This window comes from Hyperolius riggenbachi, chromosome 4, assembly GCF_040937935.1.
Source record: "Hyperolius riggenbachi isolate aHypRig1 chromosome 4, aHypRig1.pri, whole genome shotgun sequence".
NCBI lineage: Eukaryota > Metazoa > Chordata > Amphibia > Anura > Hyperoliidae > Hyperolius > Hyperolius riggenbachi.
The window spans coordinates 8,325,784-8,339,911 of NC_090649.1; the positions used below are offsets into that span (position 1 = coordinate 8,325,784).

Consider the following 14,128-nt stretch of genomic DNA (forward strand, 5'->3'; position numbering starts at 1 on the left):
AATGGTTGCATGGCCACCTAGCTTTTCATCCTTCCCACCCTTGCCCTGGAATCTTCCAGACTTCAAATTGCTGTCCTTTGCTGTGTGTGTTGCACCAGCATCATCCAGGGGGGCACATGATCTTTCTGAAGTCTTGAATTGAAGTCTGTAAGCAGTATCACCATGTGTCCCACTGCTTACATCTAGCAAAGTAGGCAAATAAGCAAGCTCATTTTTCTCTTGGGTATATTGCAATGGTACATGCTAGGCGAGTTTCAGCATGTAGCGTTGGTGGTATAGTGGTGAGCATAGCTGCCTTCCAAGCAGTTGACCCGGGTTCGATTCCCGGCCAACGCATGTGAGCTTGCTTTTGGCACCCTACAATTCCATGGAAGACAAGACCAAGACAAGATCTCTGAACAGTTAGGACATCCTGCACCTGCTCAGTCTCTGGAGAGGTTCCATTGCGGTGCAGCAGACTCTACGCCAGCTTAAAGTTCTTTCTAAATGGTCAACACTTAATGCAGACACTCTATAATGTTCTAAACAAATAGCTAGCAAGGCACTAAGGCGAGCCTGTCCTTGGGTGGGCTTGAACTGCCTTTCTTTGGCTTGACAGCCGTCGCCAGGCTTTGGGTTCGATCCCCGGCTAATACTTTACTGCTGCTTCTGGGGTACAGAAAACTTCATTTGGTCACAGACACTGCCAGGGATGTCTGTTGTATCACTAAGACATGAACTTGATGCTGCTCACCCTTTTCATGAACGTGAATGAGATTCCAACGTGTCTCAAATGAATCTACATGGCTATCTGGGGTTCTCTTCGGACAACTGTTGAACACAAAAGGAAAGGCCGTCCCTGGGTGGGCTTGAACCACCAACCTTTCGGTTAACAGCCGAACGCGCTAACCGATTGCGCCACAGAGACTGTGCCTGCAGTTGTTGCTAAATGATTTTATGGGGATGTATGTGTGTCTTGTGGAGTGAGGAAGTAAGTCTGCTCCAAGAAGTTTAACGCCACTTTTTCCCACAATGAAGCATTCACTGTATGGCAGCAGAGTGGCGCAGCGGAAGCGTGCTGGGCCCATAACCCAGAGGTCGATGGATCGAAACCATCCTCTGCTAGGTGTACGTTGGTTTTTATACCTTGCTTACCATATGGGCCAATTGTCGGCCATAGCCCCTTAAGAGAAAGTGTCATTAGGGCCTTGCTGTAACATAGATAGTAGTGTAACTATTTCAACTAATGTACCCTTCTTAAACTTGAAGGTTGAATACGAACAGAAGCAGAGTGGCGCAGCGGAAGCGTGCTGGGCCCATAACCCAGAGGTCGATGGATCGAAACCATCCTCTGCTAGGCATGAATTCATTTTTGCACCTTGCTTTATCGCATGGGCAAAACGGTTTCCATTGCCCTGTAAGAGAAAGTGTAATAAGGGCCCTGCTGTAACGTACATATTAGGGTAGCTAAGACTACTCCTGGGCCGTTCTTGTAGTTGAAGAGATGGGTGAACTGTGACACCGCACTTAAAAAAAAAAAAAAAAAAAAAAAAAAAAAAAAAACAGCAAACAGAGAAGCTTCCCCATATTGGAGCATTGGATTTGGTCAAGTCTTAAGCCAATGTGTTGTAGGGCACAAGTAAGCTTTGGGTTAGCAGGAATGGTTGCATGGCCACCTAGCTTTTCATCCTTCCCACCCTTGCCCTGGAATCTTCCAGACTTCAAATTGCTGTCCTTTGCTGTGTGTGTTGCACCAGCATCATCCAGGGGGGCACATGATCTTTCTGAAGTCTTGAATTGAAGTCTGTAAGCAGTATCACCATGTGTCCCACTGCTTACATCTAGCAAAGTAGGCAAATAAGCAAGCTCATTTTTCTCTTGGGTATATTGCAATGGTACATGCTAGGCGAGTTTCAGCATGTAGCGTTGGTGGTATAGTGGTGAGCATAGCTGCCTTCCAAGCAGTTGACCCGGGTTCGATTCCCGGCCAACGCATGTGAGCTTGCTTTTGGCACCCTACAATTCCATGGAAGACAAGACCAAGACAAGATCTCTGAACAGTTAGGACATCCTGCACCTGCTCAGTCTCTGGAGAGGTTCCATTGCGGTGCAGCAGACTCTACGCCAGCTTAAAGTTCTTTCTAAATGGTCAACACTTAATGCAGACACTCTATAATGTTCTAAACAAATAGCTAGCAAGGCACTAAGGCGAGCCTGTCCTTGGGTGGGCTTGAACTGCCTTTCTTTGGCTTGACAGCCGTCGCCAGGCTTTGGGTTCGATCCCCGGCTAATACTTTACTGCTGCTTCTGGGGTACAGAAAACTTCATTTGGTCACAGACACTGCCAGGGATGTCTGTTGTATCACTAAGACATGAACTTGATGCTGCTCACCCTTTTCATGAACGTGAATGAGATTCCAACGTGTCTCAAATGAATCTACATGGCTATCTGGGGTTCTCTTCGGACAACTGTTGAACACAAAAGGAAATGCCGTCCCTGGGTGGGCTTGAACCACCAACCTTTCGGTTAACAGCCGAACGCGCTAACCGATTGCGCCACAGAGACTGTGCCTGCAGTTGTTGCTAAATGATTTTATGGGGATGTATGTGTGTCTTGTGGAGTGAGGAAGTAAGTCTGCTCCAAGAAGTTTAACGCCACTTTTTCCCACAATGAAGCATTCACTGTATGGCAGCAGAGTGGCGCAGCGGAAGCGTGCTGGGCCCATAACCCAGAGGTCGATGGATCGAAACCATCCTCTGCTAGGTGTACGTTGGTTTTTATACCTTGCTTACCATATGGGCCAATTGTCGGCCATAGCCCCTTAAGAGAAAGTGTCATTAGGGCCTTGCTGTAACATAGATAGTAGTGTAACTATTTCAACTAATGTACCCTTCTTAAACTTGAAGGTTGAATACAAACAGAAGCAGAGTGGCGCAGCGGAAGCGTGCTGGGCCCATAACCCAGAGGTCGATGGATCGAAACCATCCTCTGCTAGGCATGAATTCATTTTTGCACCTTGCTTTATCGCATGGGCAAAACGGTTTCCATTGCCCTGTAAGAGAAAGTGTAATAAGGGCCCTGCTGTAACGTACATATTAGGGTAGCTAAGACTACTCCTGGGCCGTTCTTGTAGTTGAAGAGATGGGTGAACTGTGACACCGCACTTAAAAAAAAAAAAAAAAAAAAAAAAAAAAAAAACAGCAAACGGAGAAGCTTCCCCATATTGGAGCATTGGATTTGGTCAAGTCTTAAGCCAATGTGTTGTAGGGCACAAGTAAGCTTTGGGTTAGCAGGAATGGTTGCATGGCCACCTAGCTTTTCATCCTTCCCACCCTTGCCCTGGAATCTTCCAGACTTCAAATTGCTGTCCTTTGCTGTGTGTGTTGCACCAGCATCATCCAGGGGGGCACATGATCTTTCTGAAGTCTTGAATTGAAGTCTGTAAGCAGTATCACCATGTGTCCCACTGCTTACATCTAGCAAAGTAGGCAAATAAGCAAGCTCATTTTTCTCTTGGGTATATTGCAATGGTACATGCTAGGCGAGTTTCAGCATGTAGCGTTGGTGGTATAGTGGTGAGCATAGCTGCCTTCCAAGCAGTTGACCCGGGTTCGATTCCCGGCCAACACATGTGAGCTTGCTTTTGGCACCCTACAATTCCATGGAAGACAAGACCAAGACAAGATCTCTGAACAGTTAGGACATCCTGCACCTGCTCAGTCTCTGGAGAGGTTCCATTCCGGTGCAGCAGACTCTACGCCAGCTTAAAGTTCTTTCTAAATGGTCAACACTTAATGCAGACACTCTATAATGTTCTAAACAAATAGCTAGCAAGGCACTAAGGCGAGCCTGTCCTTGGGTGGGCTTGAACTGCCTTTCTTTGGCTTGACAGCCGTCGCCAGGCTTTGGGTTCGATCCCCGGCTAATACTTTACTGCTGCTTCTGGGGTACAGAAAACTTCATTTGGTCACAGACACTGCCAGGGATGTCTGTTGTATCACTAAGACATGAACTTGATGCTGCTCACCCTTTTCATGAACGTGAATGAGATTCCAACGTGTCTCAAATGAATCTACATGGCTATCTGGGGTTCTCTTCGGACAACTGTTGAACACAAAAGGAAATGCCGTCCCTGGGTGATAGTAGTGTAACTATTTCAACTAATGTACCCTTCTTAAACTTGAAGGTTGAATACAAACAGAAGCAGAGTGGCGCAGCGGAAGCGTGCTGGGCCCATAACCCAGAGGTCGATGGATCGAAACCATCCTCTGCTAGGCATGAATTCATTTTTGCACCTTGCTTTATCGCATGGGCAAAACGGTTTCCATTGCCCTGTAAGAGAAAGTGTAATAAGGGCCCTGCTGTAACGTACATATTAGGGTAGCTAAGACTACTCCTGGGCCGTTCTTGTAGTTGAAGAGATGGGTGAACTGTGACACCGCACTTAAAAAAAAAAAAAAAAAAAAACAGCAAACAGAGAAGCTTCCCCATATTGGAGCATTGGATTTGGTCAAGTCTTAAGCCAATGTGTTGTAGGGCACAAGTAAGCTTTGGGTTAGCAGGAATGGTTGCATGGCCACCTAGCTTTTCATCCTTCCCACCCTTGCCCTGGAATCTTCCAGACTTCAAATTGCTGTCCTTTGCTGTGTGTGTTGCACCAGCATCATCCAGGGGGGCACATGATCTTTCTGAAGTCTTGAATTGAAGTCTGTAAGCAGTATCACCATGTGTCCCACTGCTTACATCTAGCAAAGTAGGCAAATAAGCAAGCTCATTTTTCTCTTGGGTATATTGCAATGGTACATGCTAGGCGAGTTTCAGCATGTAGCGTTGGTGGTATAGTGGTGAGCATAGCTGCCTTCCAAGCAGTTGACCCGGGTTCGATTCCCGGCCAACGCGTGTGAGCTTGCTTTTGGCACCCTACAATTCCATGGAAGACAAGACCAAGACAAGATCTCTGAACAGTTAGGACATCCTGCACCTGCTCAGTCTCTGGAGAGGTTCCATTCCGGTGCAGCAGACTCTACGCCAGCTTAAAGTTCTTTCTAAATGGTCAACACTTAATGCAGACACTCTATAATGTTCTAAACAAATAGCTAGCAAGGCACTAAGGCGAGCCTGTCCTTGGGTGGGCTTGAACTGCCTTTCTTTGGCTTGACAGCCGTCGCCAGGCTTTGGGTTCGATCCCCGGCTAATACTTTACTGCTGCTTCTGGGGTACAGAAAACTTCATTTGGTCACAGACACTGCCAGGGATGTCTGTTGTATCACTAAGACATGAACTTGATGCTGCTCACCCTTTTCATGAACGTGAATGAGATTCCAACGTGTCTCAAATGAATCTACATGGCTATCTGGGGTTCTCTTCGGACAACTGTTGAACACAAAAGGAAATGCCGTCCCTGGGTGATAGTAGTGTAACTATTTCAACTAATGTACCCTTCTTAAACTTGAAGGTTGAATACAAACAGAAGCAGAGTGGCGCAGCGGAAGCGTGCTGGGCCCATAACCCAGAGGTCGATGGATCGAAACCATCCTCTGCTAGGCATGAATTCATTTTTGCACCTTGCTTTATCGCATGGGCAAAACGGTTTCCATTGCCCTGTAAGAGAAAGTGTAATAAGGGCCCTGCTGTAACGTACATATTAGGGTAGCTAAGACTACTCCTGGGCCGTTCTTGTAGTTGAAGAGATGGGTGAACTGTGACACCGCACTTAAAAAAAAAAAAAAAAAAATTGGGTGTCCTTGGGTGGGCTTGAACTGCCTTTCTTTGGCTTGACAGCCGTCGCCAGGCTTTGGGTTCGATCCCCGGCTAATACTTTACTGCTGCTTCTGGGGTACAGAAAACTTCATTTGGTCACAGACACTGCCAGGGATGTCTGTTGTATCACTAAGACATGAACTTGATGCTGCTCACCCTTTTCATGAACGTGAATGAGATTCCAACGTGTCTCAAATGAATCTACATGGCTATCTGGGGTTCTCTTCGGACAACTGTTGAACACAAAAGGAAAGGCCGTCCCTGGGTGGGCTTGAACCACCAACCTTTCGGTTAACAGCCGAACGCGCTAACCGATTGCGCTACAGAGACTGTGCCTGCAGCTGTTGCTAAATGATTTTATGGGGATGTATGTGTGTCTTGTGGAGTGAGGAAGTAAGTCTGCTCCAAGAAGTTTAACGCCACTTTTTCCCACAATGAAGCATTCACTGTATGGCAGCAGAGTGGCGCAGCGGAAGCGTGCTGGGCCCATAACCCAGAGGTCGATGGATCGAAACCATCCTCTGCTAGGTGTACGTTGGTTTTTATACCTTGCTTACCATATGGGCCAATTGTCGGCCATAGCCCCTTAAGAGAAAGTGTCATTAGGGCCTTGCTGTAACATAGATAGTAGTGTAACTATTTCAACTAATGTACCCTTCTTAAACTTGAAGGTTGAATACGAACAGAAGCAGAGTGGCGCAGCGGAAGCGTGCTGGGCCCATAACCCAAAGGTCGATGGATCGAAACCATCCTCTGCTAGGCATGAATTCATTTTTGCACCTTGCTTTATCGCATGGGCAAAACGGTTTCCATTGCCCTGTAAGAGAAAGTGTAATAAGGGCCCTGCTGTAACGTACATATTAGGGTAGCTAAGACTACTCCTGGGCCGTTCTTGTAGTTGAAGAGATGGGTGAACTGTGACACCGCACTTAAAAAAAACAAAAAAAAAAAAAAAAAAAAAAACAGCAAACAGAGAAGCTTCCCCATATTGGAGCATTGGATTTGGTCAAGTCTTAAGCCAATGTGTTGTAGGGCACAAGTAAGCTTTGGGTTAGCAGGAATGGTTGCATGGCCACCTAGCTTTTCATCCTTCCCACCCTTGCCCTGGAATCTTCCAGACTTCAAATTGCTGTCCTTTGCTGTGTGTGTTGCACCAGCATCATCCAGGGGGGCACATGATCTTTCTGAAGTCTTGAATTGAAGTCTGTAAGCAGTATCACCATGTGTCCCACTGCTTACATCTAGCAAAGTAGGCAAATAAGCAAGCTCATTTTTCTCTTGGGTATATTGCAATGGTACATGCTAGGCGAGTTTCAGCATGTAGCGTTGGTGGTATAGTGGTGAGCATAGCTGCCTTCCAAGCAGTTGACCCGGGTTCGATTCCCGGCCAACGCATGTGAGCTTGCTTTTGGCACCCTACAATTCCATGGAAGACAAGACCAAGACAAGATCTCTGAACAGTTAGGACATCCTGCACCTGCTCAGTCTCTGGAGAGGTTCCATTCCGGTGCAGCAGACTCTACGCCAGCTTAAAGTTCTTTCTAAATGGTCAACACTTAATGCAGACACTCTATAATGTTCTAAACAAATAGCTAGCAAGGCACTAAGGCAAGCCTGTCCTTGGGTGGGCTTGAACTGCCTTTCTTTGGCTTGACAGCCGTCGCCAGGCTTTGGGTTCGATCCCCGGCTAATACTTTACTGCTGCTTCTGGGGTACAGAAAACTTCATTTGGTCACAGACACTGCCAGGGATGTCTGTTGTATCACTAAGACATGAACTTGATGCTGCTCACCCTTTTCATGAACGTGAATGAGATTCCAACGTGTCTCAAATGAATCTACATGGCTATCTGGGGTTCTCTTCGGACAACTGTTGAACACAAAAGGAAATGCCGTCCCTGGGTGATAGTAGTGTAACTATTTCAACTAATGTACCCTTCTTAAACTTGAAGGTTGAATACAAACAGAAGCAGAGTGGCGCAGCGGAAGCGTGCTGGGCCCATAACCCAGAGGTCGATGGATCGAAACCATCCTCTGCTAGGCATGAATTCATTTTTGCACCTTGCTTTATCGCATGGGCAAAACGGTTTCCATTGCCCTGTAAGAGAAAGTGTAATAAGGGCCCTGCTGTAACGTACATATTAGGGTAGCTAAGACTACTCCTGGGCCGTTCTTGTAGTTGAAGAGATGGGTGAACTGTGACACCGCACTTAAAAAAAAAAAAAAAAAAATTGGGTGTCCTTGGGTGGGCTTGAACTGCCTTTCTTTGGCTTGACAGCCGTCGCCAGGCTTTGGGTTCGATCCCCGGCTAATACTTTACTGCTGCTTCTGGGGTACAGAAAACTTCATTTGGTCACAGACACTGCCAGGGATGTCTGTTGTATCACTAAGACATGAACTTGATGCTGCTCACCCTTTTCATGAACGTGAATGAGATTCCAACGTGTCTCAAATGAATCTACATGGCTATCTGGGGTTCTCTTCGGACAACTGTTGAACACAAAAGGAAAGGCCGTCCCTGGGTGGGCTTGAACCACCAACCTTTCGGTTAACAGCCGAACGCGCTAACCGATTGCGCCACAGAGACTGTGCCTGCAGTTGTTGCTAAATGATTTTATGGGGATGTATGTGTGTCTTGTGGAGTGAGGAAGTAAGTCTGCTCCAAGAAGTTTAACGCCACTTTTTCCCACAATGAAGCATTCACTGTATGGCAGCAGAGTGGCGCAGCGGAAGCGTGCTGGGCCCATAACCCAGAGGTCGATGGATCGAAACCATCCTCTGCTAGGTGTACGTTGGTTTTTATACCTTGCTTACCATATGGGCCAATTGTCGGCCATAGCCCCTTAAGAGAAAGTGTCATTAGGGCCTTGCTGTAACATAGATAGTAGTGTAACTATTTCAACTAATGTACCCTTCTTAAACTTGAAGGTTGAATACGAACAGAAGCAGAGTGGCGCAGCGGAAGCGTGCTGGGCCCATAACCCAGAGGTCGATGGATCGAAACCATCCTCTGCTAGGCATGAATTCATTTTTGCACCTTGCTTTATCGCATGGGCAAAACGGTTTCCATTGCCCTGTAAGAGAAAGTGTAATAAGGGCCCTGCTGTAACGTACATATTAGGGTAGCTAAGACTACTCCTGGGCCGTTCTTGTAGTTGAAGAGATGGGTGAACTGTGACACCGCACTTAAAAAAAAAAAAAAAAAAAAAAAAAAAAAAAAACAGCAAACAGAGAAGCTTCCCCATATTGGAGCATTGGATTTGGTCAAGTCTTAAGCCAATGTGTTGTAGGGCACAAGTAAGCTTTGGGTTAGCAGGAATGGTTGCATGGCCACCTAGCTTTTCATCCTTCCCACCCTTGCCCTGGAATCTTCCAGACTTCAAATTGCTGTCCTTTGCTGTGTGTGTTGCACCAGCATCATCCAGGGGGGCACATGATCTTTCTGAAGTCTTGAATTGAAGTCTGTAAGCAGTATCACCATGTGTCCCACTGCTTACATCTAGCAAAGTAGGCAAATAAGCAAGCTCATTTTTCTCTTGGGTATATTGCAATGGTACATGCTAGGCGAGTTTCAGCATGTAGCGTTGGTGGTATAGTGGTGAGCATAGCTGCCTTCCAAGCAGTTGACCCGGGTTCGATTCCCGGCCAACACATGTGAGCTTGCTTTTGGCACCCTACAATTCCATGGAAGACAAGACCAAGACAAGATCTCTGAACAGTTAGGACATCCTGCACCTGCTCAGTCTCTGGAGAGGTTCCATTCCGGTGCAGCAGACTCTACGCCAGCTTAAAGTTCTTTCTAAATGGTCAACACTTAATGCAGACACTCTATAATGTTCTAAACAAATAGCTAGCAAGGCACTAAGGCGAGCCTGTCCTTGGGTGGGCTTGAACTGCCTTTCTTTGGCTTGACAGCCGTCGCCAGGCTTTGGGTTCGATCCCCGGCTAATACTTTACTGCTGCTTCTGGGGTACAGAAAACTTCATTTGGTCACAGACACTGCCAGGGATGTCTGTTGTATCACTAAGACATGAACTTGATGCTGCTCACCCTTTTCATGAACGTGAATGAGATTCCAACGTGTCTCAAATGAATCTACATGGCTATCTGGGGTTCTCTTCGGACAACTGTTGAACACAAAAGGAAATGCCGTCCCTGGGTGATAGTAGTGTAACTATTTCAACTAATGTACCCTTCTTAAACTTGAAGGTTGAATACAAACAGAAGCAGAGTGGCGCAGCGGAAGCGTGCTGGGCCCATAACCCAGAGGTCGATGGATCGAAACCATCCTCTGCTAGGCATGAATTCATTTTTGCACCTTGCTTTATCGCATGGGCAAAACGGTTTCCATTGCCCTGTAAGAGAAAGTGTAATAAGGGCCCTGCTGTAACGTACATATTAGGGTAGCTAAGACTACTCCTGGGCCGTTCTTGTAGTTGAAGAGATGGGTGAACTGTGACACCGCACTTAAAAAAAAAAAAAAAAAAATTGGGTGTCCTTGGGTGGGCTTGAACTGCCTTTCTTTGGCTTGACAGCCGTCGCCAGGCTTTGGGTTCGATCCCCGGCTAATACTTTACTGCTGCTTCTGGGGTACAGAAAACTTCATTTGGTCACAGACACTGCCAGGGATGTCTGTTGTATCACTAAGACATGAACTTGATGCTGCTCACCCTTTTCATGAACGTGAATGAGATTCCAACGTGTCTCAAATGAATCTACATGGCTATCTGGGGTTCTCTTCGGACAACTGTTGAACACAAAAGGAAAGGCCGTCCCTGGGTGGGCTTGAACCACCAACCTTTCGGTTAACAGCCGAACGCGCTAACCGATTGCGCCACAGAGACTGTGCCTGCAGTTGTTGCTAAATGATTTTATGGGGATGTATGTGTGTCTTGTGGAGTGAGGAAGTAAGTCTGCTCCAAGAAGTTTAACGCCACTTTTTCCCACAATGAAGCATTCACTGTATGGCAGCAGAGTGGCGCAGCGGAAGCGTGCTGGGCCCATAACCCAGAGGTCGATGGATCGAAACCATCCTCTGCTAGGTGTACGTTGGTTTTTATACCTTGCTTACCATATGGGCCAATTGTCGGCCATAGCCCCTTAAGAGAAAGTGTCATTAGGGCCTTGCTGTAACATAGATAGTAGTGTAACTATTTCAACTAATGTACCCTTCTTAAACTTGAAGGTTGAATACAAACAGAAGCAGAGTGGCGCAGCGGAAGCGTGCTGGGCCCATAACCCAGAGGTCGATGGATCGAAACCATCCTCTGCTAGGCATGAATTCATTTTTGCACCTTGCTTTATCGCATGGGCAAAACGGTTTCCATTGCCCTGTAAGAGAAAGTGTAATAAGGGCCCTGCTGTAACGTACATATTAGGGTAGCTAAGACTACTCCTGGGCCGTTCTTGTAGTTGAAGAGATGGGTGAACTGTGACACCGCACTTAAAAAAAAAAAAAAAAAAAAAAAAAAAAAAAACAGCAAACAGAGAAGCTTCCCCATATTAGAGCATTGGATTTGGTCAAGTCTTAAGCCAATGTGTTGTAGGGCACAAGTAAGCTTTGGGTTAGCAGGAATGGTTGCATGGCCACCTAGCTTTTCATCCTTCCCACCCTTGCCCTGGAATCTTCCAGACTTCAAATTGCTGTCCTTTGCTGTGTGTGTTGCACCAGCATCATCCAGGGGGGCACATGATCTTTCTGAAGTCTTGAATTGAAGTCTGTAAGCAGTATCACCATGTGTCCCACTGCTTACATCTAGCAAAGTAGGCAAATAAGCAAGCTCATTTTTCTCTTGGGTATATTGCAATGGTACATGCTAGGCGAGTTTCAGCATGTAGCGTTGGTGGTATAGTGGTGAGCATAGCTGCCTTCCAAGCAGTTGACCCGGGTTCGATTCCCGGCCAACACATGTGAGCTTGCTTTTGGCACCCTACAATTCCATGGAAGACAAGACCAAGACAAGATCTCTGAACAGTTAGGACATCCTGCACCTGCTCAGTCTCTGGAGAGGTTCCATTCCGGTGCAGCAGACTCTACGCCAGCTTAAAGTTCTTTCTAAATGGTCAACACTTAATGCAGACACTCTATAATGTTCTAAACAAATAGCTAGCAAGGCACTAAGGCGAGCCTGTCCTTGGGTGGGCTTGAACTGCCTTTCTTTGGCTTGACAGCCGTCGCCAGGCTTTGGGTTCGATCCCCGGCTAATACTTTACTGCTGCTTCTGGGGTACAGAAAACTTCATTTGGTCACAGACACTGCCAGGGATGTCTGTTGTATCACTAAGACATGAACTTGATGCTGCTCACCCTTTTCATGAACGTGAATGAGATTCCAACGTGTCTCAAATGAATCTACATGGCTATCTGGGGTTCTCTTCGGACAACTGTTGAACACAAAAGGAAATGCCGTCCCTGGGTGATAGTAGTGTAACTATTTCAACTAATGTACCCTTCTTAAACTTGAAGGTTGAATACAAACAGAAGCAGAGTGGCGCAGCGGAAGCGTGCTGGGCCCATAACCCAGAGGTCGATGGATCGAAACCATCCTCTGCTAGGCATGAATTCATTTTTGCACCTTGCTTTATCGCATGGGCAAAACGGTTTCCATTGCCCTGTAAGAGAAAGTGTAATAAGGGCCCTGCTGTAACGTACATATTAGGGTAGCTAAGACTACTCCTGGGCCGTTCTTGTAGTTGAAGAGATGGGTGAACTGTGACACCGCACTTAAAAAAAAAAAAAAAAAAATTGGGTGTCCTTGGGTGGGCTTGAACTGCCTTTCTTTGGCTTGACAGCCGTCGCCAGGCTTTGGGTTCGATCCCCGGCTAATACTTTACTGCTGCTTCTGGGGTACAGAAAACTTCATTTGGTCACAGACACTGCCAGGGATGTCTGTTGTATCACTAAGACATGAACTTGATGCTGCTCACCCTTTTCATGAACGTGAATGAGATTCCAACGTGTCTCAAATGAATCTACATGGCTATCTGGGGTTCTCTTCGGACAACTGTTGAACACAAAAGGAAAGGCCGTCCCTGGGTGGGCTTGAACCACCAACCTTTCGGTTAACAGCCGAACGCGCTAACCGATTGCGCCACAGAGACTGTGCCTGCAGCTGTTGCTAAATGATTTTATGGGGATGTATGTGTGTCTTGTGGAGTGAGGAAGTAAGTCTGCTCCAAGAAGTTTAACGCCACTTTTTCCCACAATGAAGCATTCACTGTATGGCAGCAGAGTGGCGCAGCGGAAGCGTGCTGGGCCCATAACCCAGAGGTCGATGGATCGAAACCATCCTCTGCTAGGTGTACGTTGGTTTTTATACCTTGCTTACCATATGGGCCAATTGTCGGCCATAGCCCCTTAAGAGAAAGTGTCATTAGGGCCTTGCTGTAACATAGATAGTAGTGTAACTATTTCAACTAATGTACCCTTCTTAAACTTGAAGGTTGAATACGAACAGAAGCAGAGTGGCGCAGCGGAAGCGTGCTGGGCCCATAACCCAAAGGTCGATGGATCGAAACCATCCTCTGCTAGGCATGAATTCATTTTTGCACCTTGCTTTATCGCATGGGCAAAACGGTTTCCATTGCCCTGTAAGAGAAAGTGTAATAAGGGCCCTGCTGTAACGTACATATTAGGGTAGCTAAGACTACTCCTGGGCCGTTCTTGTAGTTGAAGAGATGGGTGAACTGTGACACCGCACTTAAAAAAAACAAAAAAAAAAAAAAAAAAAAAAACAGCAAACAGAGAAGCTTCCCCATATTGGAGCATTGGATTTGGTCAAGTCTTAAGCCAATGTGTTGTAGGGCACAAGTAAGCTTTGGGTTAGCAGGAATGGTTGCATGGCCACCTAGCTTTTCATCCTTCCCACCCTTGCCCTGGAATCTTCCAGACTTCAAATTGCTGTCCTTTGCTGTGTGTGTTGCACCAGCATCATCCAGGGGGGCACATGATCTTTCTGAAGTCTTGAATTGAAGTCTGTAAGCAGTATCACCATGTGTCCCACTGCTTACATCTAGCAAAGTAGGCAAATAAGCAAGCTCATTTTTCTCTTGGGTATATTGCAATGGTACATGCTAGGCGAGTTTCAGCATGTAGCGTTGGTGGTATAGTGGTGAGCATAGCTGCCTTCCAAGCAGTTGACCCGGGTTCGATTCCCGGCCAACGCATGTGAGCTTGCTTTTGGCACCCTACAATTCCATGGAAGACAAGACCAAGACAAGATCTCTGAACAGTTAGGACATCCTGCACCTGCTCAGTCTCTGGAGAGGTTCCATTCCGGTGCAGCAGACTCTACGCCAGCTTAAAGTTCTTTCTAAATGGTCAACACTTAATGCAGACACTCTATAATGTTCTAAACAAATAGCTAGCAAGGCACTAAGGCAAGCCTGTC

General features: G+C 46.6%; 14 non-coding genes across 14 annotated transcripts; 8 read left to right on the forward strand and 6 right to left on the reverse strand.

The window, feature by feature from the left end:
- Nucleotides 1-264: 264 nt before the first annotated feature.
- Nucleotides 265-336, forward strand: TRNAG-UCC (transfer RNA glycine (anticodon UCC)). The gene has a single exon. It is a non-coding gene; the product is annotated as a tRNA-Gly (tRNA).
- A 497-nt stretch (nt 337-833) lies between these two features.
- Nucleotides 834-907, reverse strand: TRNAN-GUU (transfer RNA asparagine (anticodon GUU)). Its single transcript has one exon. It is a non-coding gene; the product is annotated as a tRNA-Asn (tRNA).
- Nucleotides 908-1,902: 995 nt separating this feature from the next.
- Nucleotides 1,903-1,974, forward strand: TRNAG-UCC (transfer RNA glycine (anticodon UCC)). The gene has a single exon. It is a non-coding gene; the product is annotated as a tRNA-Gly (tRNA).
- A 497-nt stretch (nt 1,975-2,471) lies between these two features.
- Nucleotides 2,472-2,545, reverse strand: TRNAN-GUU (transfer RNA asparagine (anticodon GUU)). The gene has a single exon. It is a non-coding gene; the product is annotated as a tRNA-Asn (tRNA).
- Nucleotides 2,546-3,538: 993 nt separating this feature from the next.
- Nucleotides 3,539-3,610, forward strand: TRNAG-UCC (transfer RNA glycine (anticodon UCC)). Its single transcript has one exon. It is a non-coding gene; the product is annotated as a tRNA-Gly (tRNA).
- Nucleotides 3,611-4,807: 1,197 nt separating this feature from the next.
- TRNAG-UCC (transfer RNA glycine (anticodon UCC)) lies at nt 4,808-4,879 on the forward strand. The gene has a single exon. It is a non-coding gene; the product is annotated as a tRNA-Gly (tRNA).
- Nucleotides 4,880-5,996: 1,117 nt separating this feature from the next.
- TRNAN-GUU (transfer RNA asparagine (anticodon GUU)) lies at nt 5,997-6,070 on the reverse strand. The gene has a single exon. It is a non-coding gene; the product is annotated as a tRNA-Asn (tRNA).
- A 993-nt stretch (nt 6,071-7,063) lies between these two features.
- Nucleotides 7,064-7,135, forward strand: TRNAG-UCC (transfer RNA glycine (anticodon UCC)). The gene has a single exon. It is a non-coding gene; the product is annotated as a tRNA-Gly (tRNA).
- A 1,117-nt stretch (nt 7,136-8,252) lies between these two features.
- On the reverse strand, nt 8,253-8,326 carry TRNAN-GUU (transfer RNA asparagine (anticodon GUU)). The gene has a single exon. It is a non-coding gene; the product is annotated as a tRNA-Asn (tRNA).
- Nucleotides 8,327-9,320: 994 nt separating this feature from the next.
- TRNAG-UCC (transfer RNA glycine (anticodon UCC)) lies at nt 9,321-9,392 on the forward strand. The gene has a single exon. It is a non-coding gene; the product is annotated as a tRNA-Gly (tRNA).
- A 1,117-nt stretch (nt 9,393-10,509) lies between these two features.
- Nucleotides 10,510-10,583, reverse strand: TRNAN-GUU (transfer RNA asparagine (anticodon GUU)). The gene has a single exon. It is a non-coding gene; the product is annotated as a tRNA-Asn (tRNA).
- Nucleotides 10,584-11,576: 993 nt separating this feature from the next.
- TRNAG-UCC (transfer RNA glycine (anticodon UCC)) lies at nt 11,577-11,648 on the forward strand. Its single transcript has one exon. It is a non-coding gene; the product is annotated as a tRNA-Gly (tRNA).
- Nucleotides 11,649-12,765: 1,117 nt separating this feature from the next.
- On the reverse strand, nt 12,766-12,839 carry TRNAN-GUU (transfer RNA asparagine (anticodon GUU)). Its single transcript has one exon. It is a non-coding gene; the product is annotated as a tRNA-Asn (tRNA).
- Nucleotides 12,840-13,832: 993 nt separating this feature from the next.
- TRNAG-UCC (transfer RNA glycine (anticodon UCC)) lies at nt 13,833-13,904 on the forward strand. Its single transcript has one exon. It is a non-coding gene; the product is annotated as a tRNA-Gly (tRNA).
- The last annotated feature ends 224 nt before the right edge of the window (nt 13,905-14,128 follow it).